We start from the raw sequence: 18,333 nt of genomic DNA on the forward strand, positions 1-18,333 counted from the left end.
CTTCCTTTGATCTTTCCTGATCGGATATGAGATATAAGAAGTTCACAGCCACGGCTAAATCTCACGTTACAGGAACTAGGTTTCTACGTGGACGGCGATTTTCATCTAGGGCTGAAAGACAAACATGTTTGGTTGTCACTCGCGCTTGGTCGTTTTTTCAGTGATTGGACTTTTTAGTGCCCTGGATATGTCCGCAGAAGGTATATCTTATGTCTTATATTTTTCACATTACACTTACTTTCAGACATTTTCAGACCCAAAATAAAACGAATAACGTATTTATTTTTGGATTGCAGCAAATACAGAGAATTTACATTGATTGGTGTCCATATGTATATATAAAGGAAAAGGAAACCAAAATCATCCCAGATAATAGACGAGTACTTAGAGTACGATAGGGTTAACATGAAACACGAACTTTACTACAAAGACAAAAAGCCAGGTATAATTGTCAGTTAAATATAACAAAGACCCGTGAATAATCCGAGGCAATAAATATCAATTATTACAATACTATTTTTTCATTTAATATATAAATAGTTGTTTGGATGTATGGTCGGAAGAAGCAGTTTGTGAAACATCGGGATCAATTTTCTGTTTCGTGGGGATGGATTAGATACTAATTACTAATAACTAAGAAGACACTGTCGAACTCTGAAAAATATATCAAATAATGTACCATTTGTAAAAAAAAATGTTGGGTTGGGTGGGGGAATGTGAACCCTAGAATGCACAGTCAGTCTTTTATTACTATTATTACGTAGACTAGTGTCATATTCTCCAATTAATAGTCATCCCTACACAGAAACAAAAAAGAAAAACTGTGTAAAAGCTTAAGTATAAATACACTTAAAACTTAATTCAGCCCCCCCCCCGCCAAGGCAAAAAAGGAAATTAATACAGACTTTTTGTATGTACTTCTTTTTTCATTCTAATGCACTTAAAGCTACATGTTTAATACCGTATTATCTATGGGAAACTTAGTTAAATATATAATAACATAGTTATGTTCGAAAACATATACAATTTATAGTCATAAATAAAGTAAGGGAAAGGGATATATCAAAACAATTATGACGTCATTACGGATCTAGCACAAAAAAGACACTTTGGATTAAATTTATCAAACTTTTTAACTTGATGATGGTTGTTGGTTTTAGTCCTGAAAAAGAGAAGCTGGAGAGAAGCTGCTCAGTACTGCACCCTGCTGGGATCCAACAACACGGGGACAGTTTTGATAGAGAAAATCAACATTTCCAGTGAGGTCAAAGACGCTCTGTACTGGATCGGGGCCATTGTCGATGACACACTCTGGTTCCAGGTTTTGGGTAATAATTACAATATATTTACATCCACCGAGTATTTTCATATCTTTTTCTTAAAAACCGATTGTGATTCATTGCTCTATACTGCACGAAATAATCATGATATGGGTCATTATCAAAACATGCAGTCTTTTGCGTCAGTGTCAATTTAAAGGGGTAAAAATAATGTTTTGGGGGATATATATAGTGCCATTGGATTTTAGAAACCTAAAATATTATTGTTGAACAACAAAAAATGATAATTTTACTGCTTAAAGTATAAAAAAAAATATTATTTGTTATGAGATATCAGTGATCTATGCTGTCAACAAATTTTGCCAACGTCTTTAATCTACAATATCTTCAATAATATTGATGTTTTGCTCAAAAAATCACTGTAATATTCAAAACAACATTTATTTTTATTATCTACAATGCTACTTAACAACTTCTTTTTTTAAAACCAATGAATTTGGTGAGATATATGTTCGTCCGAAAAAAAACCCCATTGTCATTGGTATAACAAGGTAAATTATCTAAAAATATCTTAAAATACATCAAGTAAATGACATTTTACTAAAGCTGAAGTTTTGCAGATCATAGTGACATCATTCACTGCTGCTTAATAGATAAACGTATCAGTGATGACATTATTGTTAGAGAAAATATGACAGAAAATGTTATGCTCAGAAAAAAATACAATGTTTAATGCAAACTGTGTCAGTGGGATAACGTGCTATTTAAGGTTTTCTATCATGAAAGAACAAAAAATTTCTTCACATAAAAGATGAATGTTTATCACATTATAATGTAGCGTTGTGTAGTTTCTGTTCTCTTGGGTCATACTGTTACATTTACTCTGGATACATCAGTGGTATAACAGTCAGTGGTGTAACCAAAAATTGTTGTTACACCACTGACAAAATTGTTACACCACATGACATTTTTTAATCATTTTATCCCCCACCATTTTATTTCTATTTTGAACATTTTGAAAAATTGTTTCCCTTATCAATTTTACAAGTCAGACACTTTCATAATAGAGAAAGATTGGCTATCTGATTGCAAATCTGGAAAATGAGAAGTGTTACACCATTGACATTATTTGATACACCATTGACATTTTGTATGCTGTAGTTACTTTTTACTCATTTAAGGGGGATGTGCGGCCAACTTGTACATTAGAGGATAAGAATGTAAACAGTTCTTGAACTGGATTGTTTCTGCCCGAAACGGGCCAAAAATGGTGCCAAAAGATATCAAAGCAATAAATATGAAGTCCTACATGTCATTTTGTTTGAAAAGTATGCATACAGGAACTGGACAATGCCTTTTTAATCACTCAGAACATCTGTGGAACTGCGCAGCTACAGACTTATTTTGAAGATTTAAAAATCTGAAAAAATATGAAGGGGGTTCATTGGTTTCCTCTCTACAACCAAAGAAAAAGTTTGAATTTTGCTCATTTAAGTTTTAACTCTTCCTCAATATAGGGTACCCTTTTCTTTATCAGTCGGCATGGGATCTATTTCTAGAACAAGAAAAATCTAGTCTATACTTAGAACTCATGTGTCTATAGAGACACATTGACGTTATATTTTCATAGAAAGAAATAGTTGTCAATTCAAAACAATCCGTTTTGAATTTGAAATAAATCACTATACCTGTCCCATGTTTGTTTTTTGGGGATTTTTTTTTTATTCTATAGGTATAAAATAAAGTAATTTCTTTTTAGAAGTAGGATAGGGGTCCAAAAAAAGTGATTGTCTTAAATTGAAAAAGTATACATCATATTTCAATGGAAATGTTTCTGCAATGTACCTCCATAGACATTGACAAATATATCTTGTGTTTTTTAAGGATCATTTAAGATGTATTTTTGTCTCAAAGTAAGGTACCTTACTTTGAGACAAAGTTACAACTTAAATGTGCAAAATTCAAACTTTTTCTCAACAAATGTTTGAGGAGAGGACACCAATAAAACCTCTCCATATTTGTTATCTTTTAATTTTCAAAATAAGTCTGTAGCTGTGCAGTTTGACAGCTGTTCTGAGTGATTAAAAAGGCATTGTCCTGTTCTTGTATGCATACTTTTAAAACAAAACGACATGTAGGACTTCATATTTATTGCTTTTATATCTTTTTGTAACATTTGGCCAGTTTCGGCAGAAACAACCCAGTTCAAGAAATGCTTGTAACATTCTTATCGTCAAATGTAAAAGATGGCTCCACACCCCCTTTAAATACTTGATTAAATATCAAAGTAAAAACAAATTTATTTGAATAGAAAAATGAAATTATCTACATTTAATGTTTACAAAAAATCAAATATTTTAATGACTTATATTGTCTTATAAGATATGCTATTCCACTGACATTTCCCTTTCCCCTTGATGTTATGCTAAAATCTTTCTAATGTTTGAAGGTAACACATGCTAGCTAAGCTTCAACAAAGAGTCGTATGCGTGTTGTATGAATTAATTTGAGAGAAAATAGAGAAATATCAATTTTATTGTCCAAAATGTATGGTAGATATGAGCTGGTATAGTATTGATTGTGTTGTTTGTGAGATTGATGAACCAAAGGAATTTGAACTCGGTTCAGGGTGGATGAAAGTGTGTGGATGCCTGTACATGCTGCAGTAAAAAATTTAACATCAAAGAGTGAGTGAATTCATGTGACAAACATCTAGATGCAATTTGTTCTGTTATTGGTGTAACATTGATTATAAGTGGTATAACAGTGTGTCTATCTTTAGATTATGTAAGAATGAGGCTCGAAAACTTTTATTTAAGAGCAAATGTATAATTAATTAAATGCAATTCAAAACAGAAATTACTTCTTTTTTTTACAATATTTAACACACTTATATCTTATTTATTATCGCTTGGTCAGTGGTGTAACTTTTATGTCAGTGGTAAAACATAATAATCAGAGGTGTAACATTTATATTTTTCTCCTAATAAACTTACTCATTGACATGTATATTTGAAAACACCAGTGCATTTATAGTTATGTCTTTTTTAAGTTCCGCTAAAAAAATTATGGTTTTTTTTTAATGCTCAAATTAAGAATTTGTTGAGTAACATCAAAACTTTGTCTCAAATGTATGTTGATCACTATGTAAATGTGTCAAATATTTTCTTTTTTCTAATTCTGATAACTTTAAATGAAGTTTGTTGATATTATTTTTAAAGAATTACTTTATTTATTAAAGAAATTTATCCTACATGGTATGATTTTTACACCACTAACAAAATTTTCACAATTCATGAAATTTTAGTCTAATTATCAACCAAATGGTCGATTCCAATGTTTGCAAGTCTTAAGATGTTATACTTCATTGTTTATTAAAAGTATTCAGGGTTTGACATTAAGTTTTTTTATTTACTAGACCAGTCGGGCTATCTCAGCAATATTTCACTAGCCCTGACTCTTTTACTACTAGCCCTGACCAATATTGACAAAAATAAACTAAAAGTAACGACAAACATAAAATATTAAATACATGTTAGTGTCCTTTTATAGAACTTCAATGCATTTTCTTTTGCATATATAGAGTGGGTCTGAGCTCTATATTTTTGTCATTGTGTATACAAGCTTATCTTTTCAAAAGATTGGTGAGCTAGCGCTGTAGCCATCATAAAACACAGAAGCAGATTTTAAAATTCTTCATCGATTGAATAAAAATAAATAACAATAGGAAGTAGGAAGACCGATGGTGTACTGGAATTGTGCTGGAGTCGGGTCTTAATTTAGAATTGTGAATCTACTGTAATTTCAATTTCTAGGTGAAAAATTTCAAGAACCATTGATACTGTTTTGTAGCAATCGTATCATCTCGGGCCTTTCCGGCAAGCTCTAAAAACGTATCCGAGGTTGTTTTTGAGCTTGAAGGTAGTTAATATAAAGCTAGCTATTTATTAAATGTTTAAAATAACTTTGCATTATAGGATCTAAGCTACTATTACTTTTTTCAATTACAATAAAACACAAAACTTCATGTGAAGATGATAAAACGAAATTCAAATGGTACAGTTTATCTACAGTAGTACAGTATTCCCAGAATCCCCTACTATGGAGTCGAGCATGCGTATTCCAGTGAAAAAGACTAACGTATTTGCTAGCGCTCGAGAGCGCTGGCAATAAGGTCTAAGTGAAAATCAAACCGATATCAATCAACAAAAACGTTGAGAGATGACCCACTATACTTTAAAAATGTCATTTTGTATCCCAACAATTGAACGTTTTAAAACAAAAAATAACACAAGTCCGTAAATTCGTGGTCGAAGTCTGATATAGCATTTAAAGGGGCATGGTCACGATTTTTGTCAAATTCTATTTTTCTGTTTTTATTGTTTGTCATGCCTTAGGAATGCATATCTAATGATCATATGAAATTTGAGAGTCAGTCGTAGAGTTATAAGCAAGATACAGGGCTCACAATTCTTTGTCATGTAAACAAAGCTCGTGCCCTGTTTTTGTTTACAAAGGTTCATATAACAGTAAAAAAATCTTTTTCAAGCTGATTTGTTTATCTTCCCATTCATTTTAAGCATAAATAAATTGCTCCTATCTTTTAACACACTCATATTAGGTATAAAACTGGAATTTTCACTTCAACATTCAAAATGTAAACAAAAGCTTTGTTTACATATAAAAGAACTGTAAGCTCTGTAACTCGCTTATAGCTCAACAAATGACTCCTAAATTTTGGTTGCCTATCAGAAATACTTCAATGAAGCATTGTAAATATTAATGTCGAAAAAATATTTGTTGACAAAAATCGTGACCATGCCCCTTTAAACAATGGAGTTTGTTCTGACTGAAGTGGCTCAATGGTTAGAGCAACAGATATTAATGTGGTAACATTATAGAGCATGTAAAAACTGCAAAATAAAGATATTTAGCAGTGAAAATGAAAATAAAGTTATAGTAAACGCACCGCATACTCCTGTGTAACCCCCCCCCCCCCCCCATCCCAAACGGATGAGGATTTTCATGATTTGCGAATAAATCTTTTTTATGCCTGACAAGGTTTTTAAGATGCTACTTGCCTGCATTGTGTAATTATTTAATATACGTGATTATGTAAACAATGATATAAGCAAAAATTATATCATTGTTCATTAAACGAATTATATGTGTTTATTGCATTGAACAGTTTTTATAAGTATTTTAATTCTTGTTACGATTTTTTCCAAGGTACGCTTTCTCTCGGAGAAAATGCACACTTATTTATGGGTACTTTTTTCCGGGTTACGTTTTCTCCAAAGAACGATTTTCCCGAAAACCTCTTTGGGCGCCATCTAGCGTTTATTCAGTGCATGACTGCTGGTTTTGCATTGGTGTCTGTTGATTTTGCAAAAGAGGCTGTTGGTTTTGTTTTAAGCTGGTCTTTTTGTATTTTAGTATGTTTTTAAATATAAGTTGTTCATTTTGCATATACATCTTTTTTAACCGTTTCCGCCGACCATACCAATGCCTACTGATAAGAACAGAGTACCATATTTTGAAACAAAGCTACAACATAAATGTGCAAAGGTCAACCTTTTTTCTCAACAAATGTTTGTAGAGTGGACATCAATGATCTTCAAACATATTTTTGAGTTTTTTAATCTTTAATATAAGAATGCTGCTGCGCAGGTCTACAGCTGTTCTAAGTGATTAAAATGCCTTGTTCTGTATCTGTGTGTACAACATGTAGAACCTCATAGTCGTTGCTTTTAACGCAATGTTGGGCAATATTTGGCATAAACAAGACAGTTCAAGAAATGTTTACTTTTTGGTTCACTTATATATCTGTACAAGATGGCCGGAAATCCCCCTTTTAAGAATGTTTATACTCATCAATACTTCTGAAAAATATACCTCAACTAAACAAAATACAAACAGACAATTATAATCAGGTTAAAATTAGAAATAAACTCACGTGTTTAATTTTTTGAACATCCAATGTAATATGTGTTGAAAAATGAATTTCCGCCAACTATCATACACGCTTAATATAACACATTTACAGTAAGAAAGAAGTCTTCAAATAAGTTGAAGATATTGTTTTAAAGATATGAGGATTTGGCAATACTAGTACATATTGAATCTCAATTTTCACAGGTTCTGCGCAAGTAACAGGACAGGGAGAAATAGTGGATCAGCCCTACGTATTATCGTGTCATCTTTACTGTAACAGTAATGGACAGAAAGCAACATATTATGCATTAATGGTAAGAAACGTAAAGAGGCTGGATGCCCTACCCATCACTGATCAGATCTACTTTATGAGTTTTAGCCACAAATTATATTGTATAGTAAATAAGAATTGATTTTAGTTTGAAAATTTGAATTATATTCTATATTTTCGTCTCAAGGATATTAATTCAAGGAATAAAAAGGTATCATTCTTTGAGTAGAATGAGGTGGCCATCAGTTATGGTCGGGGCATGATAAAATTTAACAAAGGGCTTAATGATAGATTTGATCACGGCCCGACCATAATGATCATCTCATTATACCTAAAGAATGATTCCTTATCACTTATATTATTTTCAGCAATTGTACGATTGAATATTAAATTGTTGACATTTTTACCCCGCTTGCGCCCAAACAGTTCGTCATTTACGTCACTTATGAAATGTTTTGAACTATACATTACATGTTATAACGGCTAGACAAAGACGCTGGGAAAAGGAAATAAACAACATACGGTCTTAATACGACCACGGTCACCCAGCCCTCCTGACATTCCAATAACATTAGTTCCTTTGCAAAATTCATCATTTTAAATAATACTTGTTTTTTTTAATCTTGGAAGGATAAAAGGTGTTACTGTCAACAATCGCCGTTTTCGCCGGCCTCAGGACCGAGTGCCTTTCAGTATCTGCGAGTGAGCCTGCCTCCATAAAAAATAAACGGTAAAAAGCATCCCAACACCTAATGGAAGCAACTTTCTCTTTAATGTTCCTACTTGGCATATTTTTTCTTGGATTCTAAAGAATAACATCTTATTTAGTTTGAGAAACCTAAAAAATATGTCTTCCTAGTACATGATTACTTTTCTCTTCTGAATCTCTAAAATGCCGCATAGATTCTTTATTCTGAAAAAAAAAGTTAATGCAGTCCCCATAACAATTATGAAGCAAAACAACTGCATGTGTTTTACTGACTATATATTCTACTTAATTGGTGACACAATATCACCAAAGTGGACATAAACTGCCGTTTATGGCAATAACATACAACAGTTTCTCTGAACGGAAATTGTAAAATCTAAATGAAATTTTGAAAATTTACAAAAATAAGAAGTAAAGAATACATATTCTTCAATATTAATGATAGAAGGTTAAATTTAAGTATTTGAACCTGATTTTTTATTTGAGGACAGGTTTTCATTATCCAAAACTTTTGTTTTTTCCTGACTTTTTCAACAATGCCGGATACCTAACCTTGATCTACCTTTGTCAAGCACTTTTTATTGTTAATAAAAATTGACTAGATACCGAAATGTGTGGGGGTAATGTTATCATAATCGCCGTTTTATTTTTTTCTTCTTGATTATCAGTAAAATTAATGTATTGAGAGCAAACTTATAATATTTTTGACAACATTATGAACATATCTAAAAAATAAATTGGTCCGAAATCTGAGCATGGTCGCATACCAGCATTTATACGTATCGCCTGTTCATTTTTTTCAGCCCATGATAATTCAGGGTTTGTTTTAGGTAGTATCCAAGGAGACTGCGTGGCCTTTACCAGGACTGTGTCGGCAAACTATCACCAACTGTTGCTGTGTAGCACGCTGCTCCCTCCAATATGTCAGTATAAACTAAGATACTCTATATAATTAATTGGCTAAAGTCAAGAAAAAAATACACGAAAATTCATTATTAGAATATTAGAAACATTTTTGCGTAACCTTGAATAAGCCATTATGACAGTATCCCAAACGCTTGTTTCTTTTTCTATATTTTATCTCGGCATTTTAGTCGAATCACCAAATATCTGGACAGTCGAGTTCTAGATAATGAAATTTGACCTTGGTTTCATTTTGTATTTGTACCTGAAAATCATTTAATGTATTTGTATATCGTGCAATGACAAAGTTTTATTTATGAGAGTTGTTTGATTAGCTAATAAGGACCAATTATTACTCCAAGACTGAATTATTTCCCTAGGTGAAAGTGGTGAAATGAGTATACCTAATAAGAGTTGGACTGAAGCAGTGACGTCATGTATCATACCTGCAGCCAGATTTAGTGATTTATCAGCCTACAATGTCGCCAATGGAACCACTGGATGGACGGGGATCACACGGCAGAACTATGGGAGAATCTGGGCAACGGGTAAATTGGCTTTATATAATATGTAACGTTCATTAAAATTGGTACGGTTGAATAATTATTCTGACATTTCAAATTTCAGTGCGCATACCCAGTATTTAATTTCTTTCACCATTTTGTATTTTATTTTTATTCAATAAATCGTTTTACCGTTAATTTTAAGAACATCTACATTTAGTTGCAATTCAATTGATTTGAAAAGAAATTAGTTTATAGTTTTCAAAAACAAAAAAGCGTACTGTGTTACTGGTTTTAAAACACATATAAAAGTCTTCTACGCTATTAATGTGTTTAAATATATTCCTGTTAAACCCAAAATACAGAGTTATCTGTCTTTGCTTGACCAAGTCATATTTTGCGTAATGCTACGTTCCTACTACCACGATTCGCAGCGCGATTGAAAACGCGGTCTCAGTCGTAGTAATCGCATCAGATCCCACCAGATCTTGAGGTCTGTCGGTGGCAATCGTGTTATTCGTAGAAAAGCTCTTGACTGTTAAAAACTTTTCTGCGACAAACACAAATCGCATCGCTCTGATAGTATCAGATCGCACTGTCTGTTACTAAGCGCAAACACGTCGCATTTATTCGTGCTTTCTATTTCCCGATGATCTGGACCAATGTTGAAGGAGACAAACACCGCGCTGCGCTGCGTTCTGTTGCGATTTGTCAATATGGTCTGTCAGGCTAGATAGATATACAAATGTATTGTCGAGGTCGAATCGTATAGCTCAAATCGAGATCTTTTAAATCTTTTAAATCGTGATCATCATTTAAATTTAGATCCAGGGTTTTATTTTGCCCCTTTAGTTTCGAAGTAGAAATCGCGAGAAAGAGTGGTTATTATGATAGTATTTTTCCTAGAAACTGGGTAAAATATAAAGATTAGACGTTTAATGATTTTAAACTTTATCTCCATTAAGGAAGGAGTCGTTTCTGGTTTTCGACTTGACAAACGTAAATTTGATTAATTGTTCATTAAATCAAGATGAAAGGAAATTTAGATAGTATATTTTTCTTTCTTTTTTACTATCATACAACTTAACATCAATGTTTAGAATCTAACAAGGACTATATTTTTGGCGTAATATTGGCGTAGGAAAATATTACATGTTTCGCAATTCAGAATTGCTGCAGATTAATGAGTCTGTTTTAGCATTTTTTTAAAAAAATAACTCTAATGTTGAATTTTTTTTTTACTAATGTGAACTAATGATATGATACTTGGGTTTCAGAATATGTTTTTAAAATATGATTTGCCTATCAAATTACATTTTTAAAAGCCCTTTTAAAGCGCCCATTCTATACATTGATTTTTGTGAAAAAAAATCATTTAAATCAGTTTTTCTCTATATTAGTTTTTCTGTCAAGTTATGTCTTTATATAAAGTCTTCATAATGCATAAAAATCAGAAATATCTTATTATTGGAAGTATAAAAAAGTAGTCAAAATTTCTTTAAAATTTTAAAAAATTAGAGGAAATGCGGGCTAAGAAATATCAATTTTGATATAAATATTTATGCCAAGTGGTATAAGCTGATAGACATTCTGATATTCTATCATTTTATTGAATGAATACCTTCTACAGAACTACAAAGAACTACACCTTTTTTATCATCCTTTACTTTGAGGAAAAAGGTACTGACCTTGACCTGATCTTTATTCGAAAACAAAAAGGTCAAATTTGATTAAACTGATAGAATCATTTGGTAATGTGACCCGTTTGACTGTTTCAAAATTTCATGAATTTCTTATTATAAGAAGCATGTTTGATAACGAGAAGACTCCTTCCTTAATTAGTGGATAAAATAAGTTCTAAACAAACTTACATCTTTAAAAAAGGGTGAACTAGCTCTGTAGCCATCATAAAACAGAAGTATATAGTTTCTGACGATTCGTTTAATTTTCTGAATCGATTAATCATTAATAGGAAGGCGCAGTGGTGTACTAGAATTGTGTTGGGGTGGGGATCTAAATTCAGAATTATTAGTCTAGAGAAAGCTTCATAACAGCAATAGCATAACTCATTACTGTGCTTAAATCATTCTCTATTTACTGTAAATACTTTCAATTTCGAGGTGAAAAATACGAGATAGTAGAACCTATGGTACTGTTTGTTTTGAAGCTATCGTATCTTGTCAGGCCTCACCCGCGGCAAGCTCAGAAAACTTATCCGAGGTTGTTTTTCCGATCTTGATGGAAAGATCGAGGAAGATCGTTAAGAAAAGCTAGCTATCTATTATAACATTGAAAATAACTGAACTGTACCGTCTTGGCATAATAAGACCTAAGCCGCCACTGTTACTTTTTGGCATTAATGTACAGGTTAGACAACAAAACACAAAACTTCGGATCAGATATAGATGATAAAACGAAATTGACATGGTACAGTTTGTCTACAGTATTATTCCCACAATGGATGCCATACCCAATCGCAACTTCTCTGGCCTTTCCGGCAGGCTCGAAAAAACACCTCGAATGTATTACCTAGGCGTCCATGACAACCCCCCTTTCTATAAAACTTGATATATACACAACACATTTTACGATCTGTTGAGATGTAAGCTAGACTTAAAGTAAATGATATACCCTAAAATATAACACAGAAGCGACTTATAAAGCTGTCTAGACGATACTTATTTTAATGGGAAGCGACTCCATTTTGTATAAATTTCTAACATCCAGTAATGTTAATACATTCGAGGTGTTTTTCCGAGCCTGCCGGAAAGGCCCGAGAAGTTGCGATTGATGCCCTACCGTGAAGTCGAGCATGCGTAAACCAGATAAAAAAATGACTAACGTTGTTGCTAGCGCTCAAAATAAATGTGACAAAAGGATGTTTTTTCTGCTGTAGCAACAATATGCTTAGTAGTGACTCCCTGCCCCAACTCCTACCGCGATGAACACATTTTATTTATTCATTTATTTCCGAGGTTATTTATAAATCACAAAAAAAATTAACCAAATATTAAAACAAATTTCTTTTTAGCATATGTTAAATCACGTTTATCATGTTTATCACGGTTACATGTATGTTTGAATATTCCGTTGTTTGTTTGTTTCTTATTTCATTGTTCTCTTTATCAGACTCGAGGGAAGGTACCAGTCTGTTTGGCTGTATAGCTGTAAACGTTTCTTCTGGTACCGCCACATCTCTACACGAGTTTTCTTGCGATACAAACCTAACGTCATTGTGTGAACCCGGTATTTATAAATACTTCTATTAAACATTTATTAATGGAATCATATTCCAGTAGCCTTGCCATCAAAATCATTTTAACACGAACGATGTTTGTAGACTTGTAGATTTTTTTTGTCGGGTATTGGAACTAAAATTTCGCTAAAATAAGGAGTAAAGTTTAGTCTGTAAATTTTTATTTGAAAAACGATTAGACAATTGTAGTGACTGTAAAATTTGTTCTTAGTTAAAAGTTGGTTATTTTACAGGATATGAAATATATACATGTAGTTCAGGTAGAACCCGAGGTATTCAGACATGTCGATTGCTCTTGGTGGTTTTTGATTTGTCTGTTGCACAATGAAAGAGAAATTATTTTCGTGCTCGGACGGATTTTAATTGTTTACCTGTTTCTTTACTTTTGGCGTTCTTTAAGTTCTAAAATAAAGGTTACAGGCTGCTGTTAATTCAGTGTTAATAACCTTTTCAATATTTTGATTTATATCCATGAATGAACAAAAAAGTATAAAAACATGTTGTGCAGTGGTTCCTATATGTTTGAAAGAAACTCCAAATGAAGCAACAGAAAACAGTGGTTCGTATGAGTTATACATTTAATAGCAGTCTTTAATAATAGAAGTCAACACCTCAATATTTGTTCACTGTCATTTTTGACAGAAGAGAGTATATGACTTTTTATATTTACTTTTACATATACATTTATAAATGGTTTGAAAACACATACATGTATTAAATTCTATGAAGCCTCGTATCCGTGTATCCAATCTATTATATAAACGTATCAAATGATATTCTGAACAACATCCGCAAAACGCTGGCAAGACTCTCACTCGCCAGCAGAAACCAGTTCTACATGTATTAAGAAATATGAACAGAGTTTGTAACATCAGCTTTTGCTAAAAGCCTTTCAGGTATTTATCATGCTGAACAAGAAATATTTGACAATCCGTATAATTTCAGGAAAAAAAAAGTTTTTAAAGTTGCGAGAACCTGTTTCTAATCCGGTTGATTTCACGAATATAACATGTTCGTTTTGAATTCTTTGTAGATACTACTACATATTTAGCTGTTGGGTTGGCTTCTGGTTTTGGACTCCTTGTTATTTTGATAGTCTTCGGTGTTACTCGTTTGAAAAGGTAAATGTATTAAATTAGAAAATGATACTTGATTTATTATTGTTCATTTCAATAGGAAGTAGGTGTACCATACAACCTTAGTTTTTTTTTTATCAGAACTATCATCAATCAAATAGGAAAAGAGTAGGGGTAAATTGATTGATTGGCAAGTTTTACTGTGAGCTATAGTAAACTGAGAGAATGAGTTTCAAAAATTATTATTGCTCATCTTCTTGGTACTTTGCCTATATACAGCTGCACACCAAAAAAAAAAAATACAACACACTAATCTCATATTACCAGTATATCTTGATTCATTTTTCTTATAATGTTATTGGTGACCTATTTATGGTAACCAAATTAAACTGTTTTAGATTTTTGAAGCTATTAACACAAGTATTTACATATTAAATTCTCTCTATGTGCATTGGTGATTGTAGGGCTGATCTTAACGTTATAGTTATGCAGCTAAAGATTAATGAAACTGTCCTTTTGCAAGTTTACTCATTCGTTCGTTCTACTGATAAGGTCACAATTAATATGCTATTATGATATTCGAAATGCATATTTTTCCCTAGTGTATTCATATTTCTGCTTCCTTCTCTTTTAACTGTAAGTGAATAACATTTTTTATTTTTTGGATGTCAACTCTATCAGTAAAAACATTTGATATACCGGTATATACTGTAAACCAACTTTTATTCGCTTGCGAGATATGTTCGCGAGGTTCGCAAGGGCCTAATTGTCGCGAATATTTCTCACCACGGACCAGTCTTTATCGTATAGTTTTAATAAAAGAAACAGGTGTTGATAAGGTTTAATCGCGAAAATTAGTTGCCGCGAACCAGTTCATCTCGGATAAATCGCGAAATAAAGTCATCGCTAATAATAGTTGGTTTACAGTATTCATTTCACTTATATTTTATCTAATGAATTTTGCGGTGAATAAATTCCATATTTCTTAGCGGCAACACTGGCATTGATAATGTGTGCATTAGTCTGTATCAAAGACTGATCTGTAAGTCTGATCTTACACAGCTCATGTAATGATCAGTGTCTGATTTTAGATTTTAAAATGTGCTCTGTTTTACAGGGGAAAGAGAAGATCATGTAAGGCAGCGGCCATAGCAGCCAGTGTAGTGGGCATTGTGCTCTTTGTCACTGTCATCGTGTGCATCCTTATGCTGCGCAAAAGGTAGGATTGTGCTGCTGATATCTCAAAGGTTTTGAACTTTTAAAACTACAAAACTGAAATTATGCATTATGTATAAAATTTTTGGTAATTAGATTTGCGAAACGATTTTATTGACAACAATTGCTGAATTATTTGTATTTGCTCTTTTAGAAACTGATCTTACAAAATTGCATGAAACCATGTGACCAATACATATTGTAATTTCAAGTGTCAATTTGATATGCTGTGGATCATCAATACATAAGAAATCAAGAAATACATTGATATTTAATGACATATTGATTCACCCTTAGATTTTATAAGTTGGTGCTCCTAACCCATTTACATTGAATTCAAATTCCTCATTAAGTCCACAAAGAATGTTAAAGAATTAACAGTTCTGTTTTAAATGTAGTTTCTGATCACAGAGCCCGGGGCCTAATGCAGCTACAAATGGAGGAAACCAGGAGACAGCCCCACTGGTAATGATAAAAAATGAAGTCACCAATCACAGTGAAACTCGGGTGTAACCTCGGAAGTTGTTTGTGAACTTGATATACTCAGCAAAAAACCAACAAAGCAGCAAGGATTGTGTATTGTGTACAGCATGTTATGTGTTGGTGTCCATCATTTCTGTGACGGTGACAGCCCGTCAGACTGATACTCAGCTCTGATCAGGTCCGTCTTTCTGACACCGCATTTATTCAAACAAGTTGTGAACAAGTTGAACTTTGTGCAATTGTTGTGACATTTCATGGAGCTTTAGTTTTATGTGAGTGAGAGAACAACTTTATTGTATACTTTACATTCTACCATAGAATGCATTTTGATGTTCTTTGCAAATATTGTAGATGGCATATTATTTATTATAACATATTCTCATACCTTTGAAATCCAGTAACCTGGGCTTGCAGCCAAAACATCGCACATTCCTTCATCTTGAATCCAATCAAAATACAAACATGTACATTTAACGTTTTTATTCTTGAAAGAAGAGATGAAAATGTGGAGGATTTAAGCAATAATAAGTTGCTTTAAAAACAGCGGTACCAGGCATCAAACCTACTTATGATTAACATGTCACATATATATTTTTGTGATTGTTATAGTATATGATTCTATAGAGATTGAATCACTGACATAAGCTGCTACACAGAGTTTAAACACTAAGGTCCTTAATCACCGTTATATAATACATGTATATGATATCTTTGGCCACTGGATAACATAAATCCATTAATATCTCCACAATTTTTTTTTTATCAAGAATATGTTGTTTTTATTTTTAATGGTTGTTTGAGAGAGAGAGAGAGAGAGAGAGAGAGAGAGAGAGAGAGGGAGAGAGAGAGAGAGAGAGGGTATTTGTAGAAGCTGACTTAAAACATATATATATTGTTACATTTAAATTTGCTTTCTTGCATTCCTGCATACATGACAGCAGATTTGGATAAAATATCATCCACATAGCAGCCTTTACATATTCAGTCATACAATGCAAATATTAATAACATGTGCTTCATTCAAAAATATTGTTTTCAAAAATTATTTTTAGTAATGCACTCTTTGATTGACTTGAAAAATCATTTATTTATAAAAAAAAAAAAATGTTTAAATTATAAAAAAGAAAACAAGTATCTAATAAATTGGCATAATTTTTGCTTTATTATATTAACAACATTACTGTTATATTGTACAACGTACCCCAACCCAGTTTCTTTGATTAGGCTTGCTACTGAATTTACTTCTTTAAAATGGTAAAGTAATCTGGCATTACACGTACTTTAATTAGATGAAATAGTACAAAGCTGTTTCAGTAGATAGACAATGAATAGAATAAAAACTATGTCTGTAGCTAGAGGGCCGAAGTAGATAATCTAGAGAACAGTTATATCCCTGTGTGTGTATGAGAGGGCACTTGTATATACAATAGGCTATTTATTAAACCTCAGCAAAATCATACATATCATTGTGTTAGTGATGTATCCATGGTCCATCAGACTGATAGGGCTAGATTCCATTGTTAGGGGAGTGAGTTATACCGCCACTACTCTGAGTGCAATATTTACTACTAAATGTACAATGTATACATTTCCAGTTTCATCACAAATCATGTCTTTCATTGGTTAATCTATCGGCATACACTGTTTGTACTGTTCATTTTGTTCAAATTGTCAAGTGATTTGTTGCTAACATTATTGGATGCTTTATACTTTGATTATTTTTTTTTAACTTGGTTTTCTATTACTTTTGTCATTTTAAATTCAAACAAAATTATTTGAAGAGTAACTTTTTCAGTGTAATGTGAAATTATAAAAAAAAATATTGATTCCTTTGGCAACAGGAATGTATTTGTACAAATAAAGAGAAATGGCATGATGTTTAAGTATTTTAAAACTTTACTTAAAATTATTATATCGCTGTTGGAGCCAACAGTTGAAGGTTAGCACTTCTTCCCCCTCCCCCAGCCTCTTCCTCTGGGCATTTTATTCAAACTACCCAGTATAAATCTTATATTACAAATATAGGTAATCACAGATTACTAAGCTCACCGAGACGAGGCATCAACTTTATGAGGCATCGCCTTTATAACACCACCTTTATCATGTTATATAAAAATCATATTTAATGATGGAAACTGTTTTGACACAATATCATATATATTATATGTTAAATAATGGTTTGTTATCATAAGATGATTTCATACAGTATTGTAAGATACAATGTTTATCAATACAATAATATAAAATATGATTTTACATCTTATCATACTATACAATATATATCATATATTATCATATGATACAATATAACAATGTTTTATATAAAATGATACGGTATTGTATCGTGTTATACATTATTGTATTTGATCACATAATAAAATATAATACATGATACACTATAGTATCATATTTTACAATATCATATCACATAATGCATCACAACATTGAAACATTGACGTCACATTATTGTGTCTGTAGCAGAACAAAATGGCAGCGTCAAAATTTGCTCAAATCTCTGCAAAGGTTTAAAATTGAATAGTACCAAAACATTGTAAGTAATATGGGTGAAGGGAAGATTTACAATGTTTTAATGTCCTAAACAGACACTATTTATTTTATTATACTGAATGTCTTAATTTTAAAGAAATTTTACTGCTTTTATATAAAAATGAAGTGATTGATATTGGATCATAAAAACAGTAT

At 32.2% G+C, this 18,333-nt stretch overlaps 2 long non-coding RNA genes across 4 annotated transcripts; both read left to right on the forward strand.

Moving 5' to 3' along the window:
• Positions 1 to 92: 92 nt before the first annotated feature.
• LOC128164792 (uncharacterized) lies at positions 93 to 13,651 on the forward strand. 2 transcript variants are annotated; one of them, XR_008240991.1, is made up of 7 exons: positions 93 to 200; positions 1,161 to 1,328; positions 7,419 to 7,528; positions 8,116 to 8,215; positions 8,998 to 9,117; positions 9,478 to 9,645; positions 12,730 to 13,651. It is a non-coding gene; the product is annotated as an uncharacterized LOC128164792 (long non-coding RNA). The 2 variants fall into 2 exon arrangements; XR_008240992.1 differs by having other exon boundaries at positions 9,025 to 9,117.
• Positions 13,652 to 13,668: 17 nt separating this feature from the next.
• On the forward strand, positions 13,669 to 17,754 carry LOC128164793 (uncharacterized). Of its 2 annotated transcripts, none has more exons than XR_008240993.1 (3): positions 13,669 to 13,977; positions 15,050 to 15,151; positions 15,546 to 17,754. It is a non-coding gene; the product is annotated as an uncharacterized LOC128164793 (long non-coding RNA). The 2 variants fall into 2 exon arrangements; XR_008240994.1 differs by having other exon boundaries at positions 15,559 to 17,754.
• Positions 17,755 to 18,333: the final 579 nt, after the last annotated feature.

Source organism: Crassostrea angulata, chromosome 10 (assembly GCF_025612915.1).
Source record: "Crassostrea angulata isolate pt1a10 chromosome 10, ASM2561291v2, whole genome shotgun sequence".
Lineage (NCBI taxonomy): Eukaryota > Metazoa > Mollusca > Bivalvia > Ostreida > Ostreidae > Magallana > Magallana angulata.